A 17777-nucleotide genomic window follows, 5' to 3' on the forward strand; every position below is an offset into this window, starting at 1 on the left:
TTTAAAAATTAGAAAATCTATTTAAAATTGGAAACTTTCCAATTTTTCCTCCAGTCTCTTTCATCTTTGTCCATTCATCATGATTTTCCCAAATTGATCTCAACCATTTATGGATTTCCAAAAAATCTATATAAACAATTCTCATATATCTTAATTTCATAACTGACTTTCAGATCGAACCTATGTCATTTTGCTATCATTTAAAATCCTATCTTTTTATCATATTTCTTGGAGCTCGGAGTCTAAGTGCTACCAAAATCACAGTTGTGTGCACACTTCATATGACCAAAGAGAAGTAACAAAATCTTGGAGTATTTGATTGGTTTGCATATTTTATTATGTGATTCCAATTATTTAATGCTTCTTATTTTGTTGAAAATTCATAGGCTCATGTTTGGTAGCTTATGTGATTTCATTATTAGATCATTTGGTGCTACTAATCCTCATTTATTGAGTGTGTAGATTTAAGCCTATACACTAACTAGTTTTTTTTATAGAGGTCTAAATAGAGAGGGGATTGGGGAAGTTATGGCTGAACTAAAGTACAAATCATTTTTATGAAAACCTGAGCCTCCTACTGACACTGAGTTAATCGATATTTTCCCCAACACACTAAAATAGCCTAGTCGCTAAAATATCAATATATTTTCACTTCCATTTATAGTTATAGTCTTCAAGTTTTTCAATCTACCAATCTCATAACTAAATTTTCAATAGCTAATCTATAGCTAGACTAGTGAGTATCTTCATTTTCCACCTGATTGTTATACCCATGTAAACATTTTGGTCATGTTCATATGGCTTGCCACTTCCTCCCAAGTTGTTTTTGTCTGCATGATTAGTTTGATTTTATATGATTAGTCTGATGTTTTCATTGTACTTTATCTCTTGATCAGTCCATGGGCCTTTTAATGACTTGGTCAAAAATCCACCAATTATTTTGGTTCATCCAAGTTTTATTTATTCTATTCAACTTTCGTTCCATACTAGAGTGGGCCACTTGTCAGATTTCATGATCTTTTTGAGATACCCTAGTAGGTGAACTATAGCTACTTCTGCAATTCGACAAGTACCCATTTTCTATAGAGGGATCTCATATAAGATTTTAATCTTTAATCTTGAATCTGCTCATGGTAACTTGCTTTTGAGTTCTTTTGTCTGCCTACATTTGAGATTCGATTTGCTGCTTATCCAAACATCCCATCCATAAAGCTCCATTGACATGACAAGTAACCCATGTTCTTGGATTCCTGCATGTGTTTTGAAGAGTATATAGTGTTTTCCAACCTCCTTTATCTCTCTTCATCCTCTATGATTTGTAACTAAGCTTTTATTATTTAAGATTAGTCCTATGCATAGGTATCCTTATTATGTCATGATCTCCCTGGAGCTCCACATAAGTGTGAAAGTTTGTACATTACCACATTATGTTCCTTTTTAAGTGAAAAGACCAACATCTTGGTTTGTTGACGTTTATTTACATCCATGTTTCTTTGGAAAATAGATGTGTTCCTTTCAAATCGTCGAGCTTAAGCAACACACTAAGCTCTGACTACTTAGGTGGTTGTGGGCTCATTTCTTCCCCTTGCTTCATTTCAGTTTATAAAATAATTGTCATTAATGTTTGAGTTTCTACAATTTTTTGTTCCAACCTGTTCAATTGCATAGAAAAAAGAGAATGACAATATATTGTCATCTAACTTGCCACTGAGATATTTTCAAACATTTCCTACTTAATGCAGCGAATACAAGCCATGGGCGTCCTAACAATTCAGTCACATCAATAGTTTGGTTGGATGCCCCGTGGTCTCATGAAAGGGTGTAGTTACAGGTTGCAGGTCATGGTTTTGGTCTTTGCAGGGAGTAGCATCTATCACCTTTTTAAATATGATTTATCATGTTTTATTCATATTTGACTAATCTAGAAATTTGTTTCTATTATAGAGTAAGTATTATATTATATTTTATTAGGAAAATGATCTAAGGTAAGGTAAGTGGAGAGATAGAGGGGTACTGAGAAATGTTGTTGGTAAGAGAGACAATATTAATTAATAACAATCAAACCAGAGTACTGATCCAAGTCATAATATAAGATTGAGGATGAAAAAAATGTCAGTGTATGAGTTGTTATTCTTAGAAGAAGCAGATCCAAGGCTTTTATTCTCTAATCAGTTAGAGCCACCAAAATTTAATAAGTGCTTGCAAAGTGTGACAATAGGAGGGAAATAATGGAAGAGAAAATGCACCCTCTGGTGGCAAATAACACTTGTGGTTTCCTTTCACTTCTCCTAAAGCACTGAGCTTTTAAAAATCAATAGACATTTTGATTGACATAAGAGGAAAGGTAAGAAAAGATACAAAACCGAATTGATTTCAGAATGCATTGATCAGTACAAGGAAATTTACCAGGGTTCATAATTTTAAAATTAAAAATTTTGATGTTGAAAGAAGATTTCTTCCAATTAAAAAGAGAGAGTTGCACGGGGAAGCAGACATCGTACCATAAGATTTGCTAATTAGGCCTCATATTAGAAGAAAGGACTTCTCAATTTTCAATTTACAGTGGCTGGTTTTGGGTCGAGGCTAGAAAATCCCCTACCAATTTAAGTGTTGTTTGTAAAAATGATTTGATTTGAACACACCTAGTAGATTTTGGGTAAGATGTAAGTCCCTAGAATAAAATGATACAGAATATCCAGATTGATGGAAGCTTTTTATTCCCAGAAAAAATACTTTTAGCCCCTAACAAAAATATAACAATCAATAAGAATGATGAAATTAGTAAACATAAATATATTTTAAAAATAAATCATTTTCAATTTTGGACTATTAAGATATATATATATATTTTAAATTAATTGTATGCCCGTACATTAATTTGCAAGGACTAATAACAATGTACAAAGCTTTCTAGAATAACAAAAAGATTAGCCCACCAACATTGAAATATATATATATTCCACTAATTGTCAAAATAATTTAAAAATGTTAATACAAAATTATAGTATACTATAAAATTAAAAAGTCACATGTATTATTTATTGAAATAAAATAATAGTATATTAATTGTAAATGAATATATATACAAGTCCCTTATTCAATTAAATTATCAAAAGTAAAACAATATTATTAAATTTAGTTACATGATAATAAATTTAAAAACTATGTACCAATCAAAAAATTAAAAATTAAAAACTATCAAACATAAATATAGTCCAAATTGATTTTAATAATATGTTAAACTTTTTATAAAAGTGGTTCCTACTTTTAGAAGGATTTTGACTTCTGTCATACATAGAGTCCCACATCAGAGATTTTTTGGCAAAGGGCATGATAGAAATTTTGCATGGAGTATTCATTTTTGTCCTCACTATGGATCTTCTTGTTCTCTTGTATCTTGATGATGGATCATGTAGTATGATCCAAAACATTGATGGTAAAAAAACTATACACAATCAAATCCAGAAATTACGTACTTATACTGATGAATCATGTACTATGATCCAAAACATTAATGATAAAAAAACTGTACACAATCAAATCCAGAAATTACCTACTTATACTGATTCTGTTTGTTCTCCACCATCTCCCAAATGTATGTTAAGGCTTAAGAATTTATAAATTCCTTTCCATTTGCGAGACCCAACAAAATGTAATATGCGGAAAAGAAAATTTTTGATCTGCTAATTTCTTACTCTAGGAAAACACGTTAAAGCACGAGCGAAAGGATTTAATTGTTGCTTAGGCACAATTTACCATGAAAAGAACATTGCAGCATGATCACTCGTGTGTCTGCTGTAGCTAGGCACTAAAACCCTTAATAATTTAAAAATTAAAACATATGACATAAATACAATATTGACAGTAGTGCTAAGCACTCTGTGATCTTCCCATAAGTTTAAAGTGCATAGATAGAAATCCAACCCCAATGACAAAAATGGTCTTAATTTCTAACTCTGCTTCTAAAACTAGAAAGAAAATTACTCAACCCATGGTCCACAGTCACTGTTCACAATATAAATGATTGCCGGAGCAAAGTTATGTGTCCAGAAACTCTAAACTAAATGTTGGTTCTGCAATTATCACTATAATTGACTCACGAAAACGAGACCACTCTTTTTTCAATTGCTCGTCGTAGATCAGATCTAACAAAGACGTAAGGCCATTAACCATTCTAGGAAGTTTCTTGATTTTTTTGCAGTTACCCATGTTGAGAATTTTGAGTCCCTCCAACTTATTGAAGTCACATGGAAGAGCCTCCAAGCCTTGACAAGGAAATGTAAATTTCCAAGTTCATAAATTCAGGTTGGCAGTTCTTTGAGATTCAAACAAGCAACTAAGCTTAGCACTTGAAGAGATCCTGCAAGCTTCCCCAGATTCTCAGGAATCTTGCGAAGTTGATGGCAATTTGTTATAGACAGTGTTTTCAGTGAAGTGAAATTGCAAATACCAACAGGAAATTCCTCAATATCCTCACAGTAGTCAATATTAATCTCTTCAAGTTTAAGCAGCTTTGAGCACACTTCAATGTCCAATCGTCCCTTATCAGTGCTGCAGAGACTCAGTGAGAGCTTCCAGAGATTTCCTAAATATTGAAAATAATCTAGATCAAGGACAATCGATTTTTCAAGCCGAAGGCTCTTCAGTTGAACCAATGAACTAAAGGTTGACATGCCGTCAATTTTAGTCCTACAGGATTTCTGGTTGATTATGATAAGAATTTTCAACCGAGACATTTCCTGCACAAATGGTGGAAGGAAATATTCATTTCCATCAAATATCAATACAAGAGCACGGGCCTCCGGAAACTCCAACTTAAGCCATTTATTCTCTTTCATTGGACCTGCAAAAGTATTCACAACCTTTTAAAGAAGGAATATATATATTTTGATGGGCCTCACTCATTTTCTTGAAGCCTGATACTTGTGAATATCAATAAACCAATTTAAAGCAATCAACCTGTGCGAATGGAAATAATCTCAGCGGCTTTTATATCTCCATGTGAGGGATCTTCCCAGCAAGATAATGGAGATAATCTCAACCTTTTGCATATCTTGTTATTTTGGTTGTTGTCTGCAGATTCTGCACAATAAATAGCCAAACGCTACAACATATCATGTTGAACTGAATATATCTCACAATTGCTGGGAAAGCAAGAGTTAAGATGCATTCAATCTTCAGTGAGACATCTTTTTCAACTTCTCAAAATGAAGTAGCAACATCTCAATGATTACAAATTTTGAGTTCAAGTAAAACGATTACATGTCCAAACTCCATTTAGATCATGTTGGAAGAAATGGGAGATTTACTCATTCGGCTTGATGATCACAATCTATATCTTTCTGCTACATATTTCAATGCAATTTCAACAAAAGAATCTAAAAGAAGACACTCACCTTGAATTATGAGTTAGCTGTACCGAATTCAAGAGCCCTCTTTTTTTGAGATCAACAAGAATCATCGACGCATGCTCTAGGCTTAAGTTGTGAACATGAATCCAAATATCAAACAAAGCATCAACAGGGATTTTTTTAACTTCAGGAAACAATATCAGGTCCAAAAAGCATTTTTTTGTATCATTGTCTAGATCTTCTACGCTCAGTGCTAGGCGCTTGAGAACATCCTCTTCATAAGATCTAATATATATTCGTCTTCCTTGTGAAAGCTGCCTTTTGGCGTATTCCCAATATGCATTTTCACTATATTTATGTAAATAACGTCCAATCACCTCCAATACAAGTGGTAATCCTAGACATTCTTTTGCTACCTATTAGTACAGACTAGTTAGCCAAAATATAATCTCAAAGAGTGGCCTTCAGATGTACACATATTGAACTAAACGAACTATGCTTCTTAAATTGCAAACATGGAATGGATAGCAGATCTACACAATATCAGCTAGCAAAATATAATGTCGTATAATGGAAAATTTAGCTGACTTCAGGTTCACTAAAATCAACAAATGAGACGTAGATAGACATAGGTATACCTCTTTGACTGGTTGCTTGTTGAACCATCCATCTGGAATGCTTTCTTGTCCAAAGGCCCAATAAAAAAAGAGGGATAGAGCATCTTCCTATCCAAGAGAAGACATATAATGAGTGCTATCAAGGTGTATGGAATTGAGACTGTCCCTAACTGTAACAACAATCTTGGATCCCTTTGCTTCAAACAACAATTCTTCGAGATTAACATTTGGCCCCACATCTAATATGACTAGAATATTTTCTCACTTGAGCCTGAGTATTTCCTGAAGAGCCTCATGAATGCTCTCACTCTGAGAATCAGGCAACGATTGATCCCCAGTAATCATTTTCCATATGCTCTCAAGAATCGTCTTGTTATCTGGTAGCTGTGAAACTGTTTGAAAAACTATCCTGTCTCCAAAATGTTCTGAGAAGAAGAATGGAGAACGTAAGGTCAGGGAAATCAGAAAAGAACGCAAGGGTCATTTCCAATAGATAGACACGAATTAGTAAGGTCTCATTAGTAATTAATTAACAAACATAAATAAGTTTATTTGCTAAATTGCTAATTCATTGAGTCTGTATCGTATTTGTGTTGTTTTTCTTCTCCTACTAAGGGCAATTTTTTTTGCGATGTGGTGGCCAATAAATTGCAAGGGTTGAGCACATATGCAGATTCGTAATCACCGCAGCAATATATGAATTCTTTCAACTCTCCCATTACTGCTGTCGTTAGATTGCATTGGGAACTAAGTTAGGATCAAGATATTGAAATTTGACTTCTTTATTGAGAGGTTGACGGGCAAGTCTAATCACGATTCGGTGATGTTACCAATATACACAAGTGTGAACACAAAGAGCATACTACAGTAAGTGAGATCAGGTCTTATGTTCTAGTCTAACTAGGATTGTAGCCAGGCTAAAAATCCCCACGCAACTTTGCCAACTAGACTAGAAGCTCTAAAAACACCACTTCCTCATTGGAAACATTTTCTAACTTGTCATTTTGATATCAGAGGACAAGCCCACTTCCCAGTGAAAATAAAAGCTATCCTAAGCATAAGTATTCTGCATATTGGCCACTTGACCTGATAGTAAGGTCTTGATAGATCAGGGGCTGGAATGGATGGATCAAAGATGAGAAGGGGAGGACAGATGTCTTCACAGGAGTGACCAAACACGATAGCTTAAGAGGAAGAGGAGAGCAGAGCAGAAAAGAGTACAGATTAAGGGGAAGAAGAGAGTACTACACCAAGTAAAGCAAGATGATGAATAAATTCTCTTCATACACGTAAAATAGGAGAAGAGGGGGTTATTGAAGGGAAGAGAGTAGATATGAATGGCTGCTAAGCTCTTTAAGAAGAAGGAGAGGAAGAGGATATATTGAGAAGATGGGGGAGAAGATTGCATTACCATAAGCAAGTTGAGGATTCAATTGCCTTTAAGCACTTCAATGAAGACATAAGAGAAAGAGGGGAAGGGGAGAGGATTTCACATCAAAGGTGGAGGCATGAATGGTGTTCAGAAACTTCGAGGAGGCAAAGACAGATCGAGGGAAAGGAGAAGAGAATCCAGAAACCACATTAAGGCATGAATCATTTTTAGGCACTGTGAGGAGGAGAGGATGGAAGAGGACTATCTAGCCTTGTCAACGGGAGATGGTTCACACAATGAAGAGCTCATCAATAGTAGACGAGACACAGTTAACAAATACGAATGGAAAAGGATTCCCCTACTTGACTAACTAAGGAAGATTTCCATGCTAGAGCAGCTCCCTAACTTAAGCATGAGATTATATACTTAAAAAAGGAGGTCGAAACATAACCTATACACAGAGATCGCCACAAACCAGAGGTAAATTGTCTTGTCACACCACGGTTAAGGTTGTGGGTATGATTGATGTTTTGAATATAGGCTTATCTGAGTGCGATGGAACACATACAGTTCCTGCATCCGATTGCTAAAGTGATGCACATTTTACCTAGCAGTGAAATAGGTTTCCCAACACTTGGGCGAATATAGGCCAGCATGAAAATAGCCTCCTCTTCTCAGATCTAATTCCTATCAAAGCCCAGACAATACAAAAACAAGTATTTAACAAAATTCCTTGATTCAGCATGAATTTTTGTGTGGGTGTGTGTAAATGGTTAACTTATGGTTTCAACATCCCTCCCGAGAGCAACTCCCAAAAAATGCATTTTACGAGATTACTTGATTCAAAGAGTAAATATATGGTCTACTTACGTTGGACATCAGAATCCCTATAGAGAGCAGCAACCAAGGTCGTTTTGCCACTGCCCGCAATTCCCATCACTCCGATCTTATTGAAATTATCTTCAAATAACCACCTTTTCAAATCCGCTACTTGATTCTCCAAACCCACACTATGTTTGGGTAGTTTTGGAATGTATGAGTCTGCAAATGAAGATGAGGGTTGCAAGCATAACAACCCCTCGCTCACCCATTGTCCCAATTTTTGATAGCCTGAGAGAAGGGTATCGCCACCCACATCAATAGGCCTAGAGAGAAGCACTCTAACAACCTCTCCAGCAGCTTCTTGAACAAGCACGAGAACATAGGCGAAAACCTTTTTGTTAGCGTATCGGGGGTGATTAGGGCAGCCACTTATTTATCAATGACTCCTAGAGTGAAGTGGAAATGGCGGGATATGAAAGCTGAGAGGAAACTTCTTGCAGTGTTGATTCCATGTTGAATTGTACTCATTTAGCGAGCAACTAAACAAATTGAACGCGGGATGTTGGAAGCAGAGTGGAAATTTCTCGCACATTTTTTCCACGATGAATTGTCTGCATTTAGGGAGCGAGCAAGAAAATTTTCCACATATGGGGCCGTTCTTCTCCACCCTTACCTCTCTTCAGTTTACTGTCTAGGAAAACTCGAAGTCTTTCAAGAAAATTAGAAAAATAAAAGTTTTCAAAATAGTACAAGAGAGGGAGAGTCAGTCAACCATTTTTGTAATTATTAATTAATTAAAAATTAAAAGCTAGAATAGAATCATAATTATAATAATAAATATGACATTTTGAGCACCACAATGGTTTAGTGGGTAATATTATAAACCAATTTAATCCAATGAAATTTTTTTTTGACAAATGACAAAGAAAAGAGCCTACTAATAACTTAATAAGGTCGACTGCCATGGCATTCATTTAACCTTTTGTATACCTTAGTCCTTAAAGTTAAATTCTATTAGTAGAAAATCTTTGGAAATCTTTCCCACATATGTAGGATTATAGTTTATAATTTTTCTTCAACACCGAAGAAAAAGTGAATCATTTGAAGTGAATGGTAAAGGGAATGTAATTGACAGTGATGGGACATATAATTAATGCCAACTCACATTACAAGTGTGAAGTGGAGGTGGTTGGTGAGGATAGTGGACACTTCTCACCATTATGGAAATTAAAATTAGATCGATGTTTCATTTCAGGCATTCGACCCGAAATAAGACTTCCACCATTGATATGTAATCATCAAACAATTTATTATTGTTTGGTACAACTCCACTGTGTTGTATTTATTACCCATTTCCATTTTGTAGTTGTTACGTAATACATTTTAATATGTACTTTTTTTCCAAACAAGGAGGGCCTTTCGAGATAAAGTGAAGTAGGCAAAAAATACGTTGATAAAACATCATCCAGTAAGGCATAAAATAGTCTGGATTTATATTAATTTGAAAAATATGAGTACAATCAAGCTAGAAAATTGAAATAGTTGCATAACCTTATAAATTATATTCTATGAACATTTAACAAAGTACAATAACTTATAACTATACGTATTATATGTTGTATATCCTATAAATAGAAGTCCCAAAGGGTCTTGGTACCCCTTCTTATAGAAAATGAAGGGGTGCATACAAGCTTCAGTACCTTTGGTAACTAATAACTAATTTGCAGAATTTTCCCAAAAATTTTACAAAATGATTTGGGAAACAAGCAATTAATGAAGTACCCACCGCATAGCTTGAAACATTACCAATAAATTGTCAAGGTGTTCTATGTTTGCATCATGTGGATTGAGCCTCTTTTGTCATCACAAATCATGAATTGCCTAGTCCAACACCTCCCTTTCTACCTCCTGCTCTAGTTCATGTTGGTCACTGATATACCTAGGATAATTTATCTAGAGACTCCACATAATGTTCATCATGCTACTAATAATATCATACTAATCTTCTTCAGACCCAACCTACCCTAGGTGCACTATAGGGTCTGGTGCCTGTCCTTCTGGATGCTCATGAATATGAAGTCCTGGGATGCTCATCAAATTTCCCAACCGCAATTGTTAATCTAGAGAAAACCTTGTGCTTTGAGTACACGTTCTTTTTTTTGTCAGCAACTTGGTTTTATAAAGCATGCATTTAATGCCAAAAGGAAATTAATTGTCATGTTTCACATGCTTTGAAAACAATTGTACAACGTTCACCAATGTGTTACATTTGTTTGCATTAATAGCCACCAAATTGCCTCATTAATTATGTACCCTTTCCAGCTAAGGGGAAAAATTGCCTCATTAATCATGTATTTTTTTCCATCAAATGGGGAAACATCACCTCATAATTTATATATTATTTCCATTCAAGAGGGAAAAAATTGCTTCCTAAGTTATGTATTTCACTAAAAAAAAGGATTTAATCACACTAATTTTATGAAATTCTTCCACATTGGAAAAAAATAGTCAATTAAAACAAAGTTTTTGTACATTGAAAATTTTGCCAAGTGAAAATATTTTTTTTCCTCTTGAAAAATGATGGATTTGCCAACATTTTATAATTTTTTGGGTAGGGGGTTTCTTAAAGTTATCCTTGGATGAAACCCATAACTCTTTATTGTTGCAATAATAAAAGTTCACCTGTTAGGGCTACAATTTGATCATATCTAATGATCTACCCTATTAGAGGAATGCTCTATTAAAATCTTTTAAGACTATTAGGTCATACCTTAATTGAAGGATTTAATACTTACAATAAAGTAAGGACTCTGTTAGAAGAATTAAATAGGACTACTAAAACCACTTTGTTAAGAAATTTTCCCTGACTCGGTCTATTAAAATTGATTTAGTACTTGATCCTTTGGTTTTCTCTACAAGATATTTATGGATCTCCTCTCTTCAATATCTCTATTTGACCTTCTTATCTGATATACTCTGTTTCATCCTTCACTACTTTGGTTGCTTTGTCTGATCTCTTATCTGACTTAGCTTTCCTTACTCTGGTCTAAGTTTTTTCACTCCTCCGCTTCTCCATTCATCACACATAATGATTTTACGGTTAGAACCCCCCCTTAAATAGATAATTGTAGAAAGTTGTAGATCATAATCAACGATCCATATTTCATCTTTTTGTCATTTAATCCTTAACTATCTCTACAATCATTCAATGTCATGTAATTTTCTCCTTAACTATCTCTACAATCATTCAATATCATGTAGAAGTCAGCTAAAATGATTTACATAAGTGTTTACATCATTACAAACTCATATGTCAAACCTGGTTTACTCGGCACTTGAATGTTCTAACGCTCAATCATAACTAACATTCATGTTGGCACTCAGCTTCTATATGCTCGACATATACTAATTCAGTTGACATTAATCAACTTTCCAAATTATCAATATCTACTCTTCTACTTGGCATCCTGACACTAATAGGAAACTTGGGCTTAGAGATCAACACGATGTGCATCCATTCTTGAGATCCATTTTTGTCCCCCTCTCAAGCCCTGTTCAAGGATTGATTTAAGGAGTTATTTAAGGTTTAGTCAACTTGTGGGATATAGTTCACTTTGAACCCTTTATAAGCCCATCCATTCATGACATCATCCCACACACACTAGCACTCAAGCACTCAAGCCTTCAAGTCTTTAGTTCTTAGTTTTTGTAATTATTTGAGTTTATTTTCTTACTTCTATTCGTGTTGATTTTGCTAATTAATTTAATTTTTTGATTTCAAAATTAATTTAGTTTCTTTCTTAGATTATTTTAATTCTAATTTGTAAACTCGTTTAATTTTTAATTTTTATAATTATTTTTTTCTCTTATCTTTATTTGTGTTATTTTGTTCATTTTATTTTTCTATTAGTGTTTTTAAACAATTTTTTTACATAGAGGTTTTTTAAATGGTCATTTTATTCATATAAAAAAATAAATAATTAAATAACATATTTAATCTATTTAAAATATATTTTAGAAGTAAATTTTTTACTTAAATTGAAAATTATAAATTACTTATAATTTTTGTGTTAATAGATCTCGTGGGGTTAATCCTCTTAGATTCAACAAGAAAAGAATTTTTGGAAGGTCCCAGAGGAAGGTTGGATCAAAGTCAATTTGGAAAGGACTTCCAAAGGAAATCTGGGACCCTTTTGGAATGGTTTAGTTGTTAGGGATGAGATTAGCAATACTAGCAATAGCGATAAAAAGGATAGTAGAAAAACCAATAATCAGGCTAAGTGTCTAGTTGTAGTAGAAGCAGTATTGTTGGGCATGAGAATTGGGGTCGAAGAATCCATTTGGAAGGTGAATCGCAACTAGTGTTGAATGACATCGCCCAAGGTGAAATGGAAACTTGGTAATTAGATAAACATGGCATGTTGATACAAAGTTCGTTGGAAAAATTTGATGAATTATATTAATCAAGTGTAATAAGGGAAGCCAACGAGGTGGCATACACATTGTCAAAGTTGGGAGCTAATTTGAAAATTTGTATTTTAGAGGAGGATTTTTGCAACCTAGACCTGTACAAATTGATGCCACCATTGCATCAAAATCTCTAAATGTAGACATTCCTTATGCAAATGGAGGTAGACGAGATCATAGATGACTAAGTACCCATAGTTTTAGCATGTGTGGTAGATTGGCAAGATTGGGTAATAATGGTAGTTAACATCAGGAGTTGTTCCTTGTCATAAACTTTCAAATAATCACATTGAGGCACGGAAGAGAGGTGTAGTGGCAAGATGGAGGCAAACTTTTCCTTAGCTACAGATGGGAAAATCCTATGCTTCAAGGGGTTGATTTCAACCATGTGGCTCAAGAATGTGTTCATGTTCGGTGGAGAATTTTTCTAGGAGGCGTTAAAGTTATTTTTTTGTGAAGAATATCTACAAAAAGATTAACGTCCATGGTCAAATTTGGAGATTTCATCTCTTTTTTTGGCTTTATCACTTACGGTGGTTGATTTGAAACTAGAGGTGATGTATTCGGTGAGAGAATGTGTAGAGCCAAAGTGGGGTGGCGAAATTGAAGATATTTTCATAATGGCGGAGTTGGGGGTTATTATCCGCATGGAAAATCAACCTCGGTGGATGATTGGTGGCGCCCCAAGTGAGTTGCAACCCTTACTAGTGTGGTTGGCTAGCGCTCTTGTTGAAGTACATCTCCCATTTTCTCGAAAAGGGTCATGCAAGTTGCTAGAGTTCTTGCATGCCATGGAGTTGGATCAAGTTTTCATTAGGTACTGAGTGGTGAGGAAGTGCAAAGTGACAACGTAGAAGTCAAATGCGCTTATGGGTGAGGATAGGAAGTTGAGAATCTGAAGGAAAATTTTAGTAAGATAGAGTAAGAGGAGCTTTAAGCAGGATGGTGTTGGTTCTGTTGGGGCCAGGCTTAATCGACTCATACGAACATGGGTCTAGCCACTCTTAGCCAATAGCCTAGGCCACTGTTATGCATTAGGCTCAGGCTATTGGCTAAGAGTGGGCTGAGCCTACTCTTAGCCAGTATTAGTCAATGGTTCGAGTGTGTCAGTTAAGCCCCTTGTTTTGGGGGTGGTTTTTTGTCTATGGATTCAAATGCCTCTAGTTAGGAGGGAGTTGGGCCAGGTGTTGATCTGGTGATGGGTTCCCTAGCTAAGTTTATAGATGTCTCTGGAACAAGCATTAATGTGTCTTTGCTTCTTCTCATATGAAAGATTCTTGTGGGAGGTAGGCTTATTGCAAGGCTGATGTTGTTAGGGAAAGCATTGGGTTTCTAAATTTTACCAAAAAAGTTCTAGGGAAGTGGTTTTAATAAGTTTAGGTTGAGTAGCATTTGGTTTGGTTTTGGAAGTCTAGGTGTATGGATCATATTTATGTAAATTATGTGGTCATTTTGCTATGATGTATGTAAAGGGTTGGGTGGCAATTTTTTTTGGGAAGGTTTTTTTTCATTGGGTTGGCATGGATATGTCCATGACATATGGAAGGGTCTTCTTGCCTCTAATGGCATATCTTGATATATAATTTCTTTTTTATTATTAATATAAAGACTTTATTAATGATTAAAAAAATTAATTACAATTTAATTTATTCACATTAAATTATATCTAAAAAATAATTGTATTATTAAAAATGTACTAGTTTATCATTGTAAGCACAAAATAATGATATAATAATTTTTAATGATACTATATTCTTCATGTACTAACAATTTTAATTAATTGATAAGGAATTCCCTATGTGGGCACTACCCACTGGATTTTTCTCGCATTGGAGATAAACAATGTTTTTCGACCTCTTTCACACTGTCGACAAAATCAAAGGGTTTTTTTTCGACTTGTTTAACTCTCCCTACAGATGTTCGAGCTGCTAAAGTTGGGTTTCGCACTAGAAATGCGATTTCCTGGTTGTTGGGAAAGGTTTTCTGATTTATCTTATCCAACTGATAGTGGTTTTTTGTTTTCAAGGATTTTGAACGTTACATAGGTCGAACCTCATGCATGGTCTATCTTCATTAAAATGAGAATTTGCTTGAGGAGATTGTAGTGATTTGTATCAGCAATAGTTTTTACATGAAGGAGAAATATTGCCATGAAGAAGAAGTTCGTCACATGATTTCTCATGGCATAGGCTTTGCTTCTCTGATATTTTTTTAATTCCCTTTAATGTTTAGATTAATCATGCATACTTTAAAATTGTTTATTATACATGAGGTAAATGAGATTAATATTTTGAATATAATATTCCACCTCATTCATTGCATGGGATTTAATTTTGATTGTCGCCAACCTATCCAAGAATCCCTGGATTTGGCTACAAATGCATCATTTGTCTTTCAACATTCCTCTCTGCTTTTGATTCACTTGCTTTCGACCAAGTTAACCGGATTCTTATTATAATAAAAAGGTGTTCCCAGGAGAAGCAGCAGGAGTATTCTTCTCACAGAATATGAGGCTAAGAGTTCTTTTGGTTCTTGGAAGATGACAGGGATTAGTTTTTCTAAATCTAGATTTGAAATTTTTTGTGTTTGTTTCAAAATTGGCAAAATGGAATTAACGAACCGGACTTCCAATTTTGCCTCAAAACCAGGTTTTCCAACTTCCTACTAGCAAGTAGGAATTGAAAATCAAAACTTGGTTATGTCTTTTAAGGAGTGTGAAAACAATAGATTGGACTACTTTTTGAAATTTGTCTTCAACTCTAAGCTTACTCATAAAAATGTGCCTTCACATGCATCTTCCAAGTGAAACAAACCGTTTAAGTAAAATCCCAAAAATTAGAATGAAGATTTGCAAAACCTTGATTTGTCTAAGCCAAGATTCGTAGAAATTCTAGTTTTTTAAATTCCAGGAACCAAACAGACCTTAAGCATAAAGCCACAGAATACGATTCGCCTTAAAACAACATAGTAACTATGCGATTATTTCACAAGCTAAGTAAAAGACAACAGAATATCATTTGCGAGCGTTCGAAAACAAAGTACACTATTCCGACAAACCGAAAGAAAGGAATTTGAAGTCTCTGTTATTAATAAATTTAGAATGACTTGACTTCAAAGATAAAATCGAAGAGATAATCTAGTGAGGGAGAAGGTAATTGTAATATTCACAACTATGGGGGTGTTTAAAAAATAAATACATAATGAACGTGCCTTTCAATAGAGCGAAGTAATCAAATAATTGCTGCTGCTTGTGTCGAGATTGTGAGAACTGTGCTGGGGCAAAATGGAATCCAATCTTGAAGTCGGTAAGGCTTTTCTCGCCGTCTGTGTGTTTTTAGCATTTTCTCTTGATGCCGACATCAATTAAAGATTATAAAGAGAGGTTCTTATATTTTTTTTGAATTAGCTGTTCCACATTTAGGTCTTCGTGCCTGTCAATCACTATCCAGGCAAAACACGCGATGGATACGATCATTTCTGTGGTCATGCCGATGATGTACAACATTATCCATCGTTAGATGGAAAAATCAGCTTCTTCAAATAGAAAAATGCCTTGGGCATAATAACCTTAAGCCTGTTACTGCATCTTGGTGAAGTTTGTGCACATCTAAGCTGAAAGGTATCATGGACAGTCAAGATCCCATTGACGTTTCACAATGGTTGGCCAAAAACCAAGAAGATTCATACATCTTACAAGTGGGTAGCGATAAAGGGCTTGCTAGCATTTTCATGGTGCCAATTACTCTCAGAGAAAACGATGCCATCTTCATTCCTCAGGAAATATTGTTAGGGCCCTATCACTTCCTCAAACCACACCTTTCTGAAATGGAGTCTGAGAAATCTCAAGTCATTGCACGGATGCTTATCAGCAAGCTTCCCGAAGATTTCTTTGATCCACTTTAAAAAGTTCGAAATGGCGGGAGTCTTTCAGATCTTAAGGATGACAATTTATTTGCAAGTGCAGTCCCTCGTTGCGGGGACTTCTACGGGGACACTCATTTATTCAAAAATCTAAACGATGAGGCTTTCACCACGATGTTGTTTAGGGATGCTTCCTTCCTCCTCCTTTTCCTCTGCCACCATCGACCAAAAAAGAATCTCAGATAAGTATAGCAACCCATTCCATGATCTAAAGTCAAGTGAAGGTCTGTGGTTTGCTATGATGATAGATGTCTTCAAATTGGAGAATCAAATCCCTCTTCTTGCCTTAGAGTCGCTCTATGATTTTATTTGTGGTCCACTAAATCAGTCTAATTTCAAGAACTTTGTTGAAGCAATATGCTCTAGATACTCCCCCTTGTGGATTGAACACGGACATGAAGAGCCACTAGATGTAGATAGCTATCGACATCTCCTGCATTCCATCCATGCGAGGCTCTATAGGAAGCGTCATCATGAGGGCTCTAACCAATGCCCTACTCAAAATGGCTGGTCTCCTCTTGCATGGCTTAGAAACAGAAATCACAAGGAGCAACAATCGGAAGAGGTCAGGCTTCACAACCAACAAAAGATTGGTATTCCGTCCGCTTCAGACTTGAGCAAAATCGGAGTAAAATTCAGCCATTTCGATGGAGGCATTGAGCTGATACGGTTTGACACCATTCATTCTACTTTATATATTCCGGTGCTAAAGATTGGTATTACGACTGAGATGATCGTTAGAAACTTGATAGCATTTGAGGTATGCTCACCAGAGATTAAAGAAAATGTTGTTACTTCTTTTATTTGGTTGTTGAAGGAGCTAATCCACGACACCAATGACTACTTACTGTAGGCCTTTTGAGTCTTACACCCGTTGTATTAGATTGTTGTGCGTGCAGCACTAGTCCCTATCTGGGGTGGGGTTAGCACTAGTCCACTAGTCCTTGAATGATATCATACTCTGGTTTCTTTGATTATGCTACATCTGTTAGTGGTTTCTATGAAATTTTCTTTGTGAAGGAAAATGATCTTCGTAATGTGGTTAAATTTTAGAACAAAGCACCCTCCTCTAGATGGATGATTTGCAAGTTTTGGTAATGGATTTAGTGGTTTCCTTGCTACTCTTCTTGATTGTTATTTGATATCATACTAGATGCTCTATCCTACACTGTAAAATGGTCTCACACCTTTGAAAATCTTTTATTGCGTAATAAACTATTATCATAA

At 35.2% G+C, this 17777-nt stretch overlaps 1 pseudogene; it reads right to left on the reverse strand.

The window, feature by feature from the left end:
- Positions 1–4038: 4038 nt before the first annotated feature.
- LOC149555834 (putative disease resistance protein At5g47280) lies at positions 4039–8779 on the reverse strand (annotated as a pseudogene).
- Between the last annotated feature and the right edge of the window lie 8998 nt (positions 8780–17777).

Source organism: Cupressus sempervirens, chromosome 5 (genome assembly GCF_028749045.1).
Source record: "Cupressus sempervirens isolate cs-2001-9-10 chromosome 5, ASM2874904v1, whole genome shotgun sequence".
In the NCBI taxonomy this organism is placed as follows: Eukaryota; Viridiplantae; Streptophyta; class Pinopsida; order Cupressales; family Cupressaceae; genus Cupressus; species Cupressus sempervirens.